This window comes from Miniopterus natalensis, chromosome 3 (assembly GCF_054644295.1).
Source record: "Miniopterus natalensis isolate mMinNat1 chromosome 3, mMinNat1.hap1, whole genome shotgun sequence".
Taxonomy (NCBI): domain Eukaryota; kingdom Metazoa; phylum Chordata; class Mammalia; order Chiroptera; family Miniopteridae; genus Miniopterus; species Miniopterus natalensis.
The window spans coordinates 8,599,007-8,600,015 of NC_142083.1; positions in this window are offsets into that span (position 1 = coordinate 8,599,007).

Genomic DNA, 1,009 nt, shown 5'->3' on the forward strand with positions numbered 1-1,009 from the left:
CCGCTGAGTATTGCATTCCTGCTGCGGTGCAGAGAACGGGACCAAGGTTCCCAGGAAATGTTCGCCCGGAATGGAAGATGGGGACCAAGGCGGCGGCGAGGCGAGGCGAGGGGGAGGCGGAGGAAGCAGCCGAGCGGGAGCCTGGTACAGAGATCCAGCTGCATAAAACTGGACAGCAGAGAGAAGACGGCGTCTGGATTCTCCCGGGGCAGCCGATGCCACCGGAAGCTCAGGGCTGGTGTCCCTGGTTGGGTGTTGCCACCGTTCCATCTGATACAGTCCACCGTCACCTGTCGTGGGCACAGCTGCGGATGCACTTGAAACCAAACCAGTGTGTCTCCTGTGGTTGGTTTTCGCACGTCTGGAGACACCGGGGAGACGGAATCCTGGTGTCATTCCTTGTCATTACGTTTTACTGCTGAAAGCAAGAGAGGTTTATTTTTCTGTCACTCAGTGGAGACATATCCCAGAAAGGAGGGAGGGGGGGAAAAAAGCAAAGACACAAGACACAGTAACCTTTGAACCGGAGAGTTTGAGGCCTGAGGTTTACTACAACCAGCGTGTTGGGAACGGCTGGCGATTCGTTTTGAACTTGGTGTGTGGGGTGGGAAGAAGCTGGCCAGGAACCAAAAAGGCTGTCCTCGGGACTGAGCACCAACCTGAAGGCGTTGCCCCCACGGCCTCGGAAACGGGAAGCCAGTGCGGTTTTCGGCAGCATTCTTGCAGGAGAGCAAATGGGGAAGGCCCCCCGCTCCCCGGGGCAGGGAGACCCACCGCCTGTCGGTTTACAGAGAGACGGATGTTACATACGCCCCAGCTCCGGCTATGCGTGGTCACCAGTGACCAGAGAAGCTACTCGATGCAATGCATCTGTTCCAGATACGGAAATAGAGAGAAGATATTTATTGAGATTTAAGTTATTGTTATTTATTACCGTTCACTAATGAGTTTCTCTTTCGTCCCTTATTTATTAAAGTTTCTTTCTCAAAGGTGCCAAAGTATATGTGCT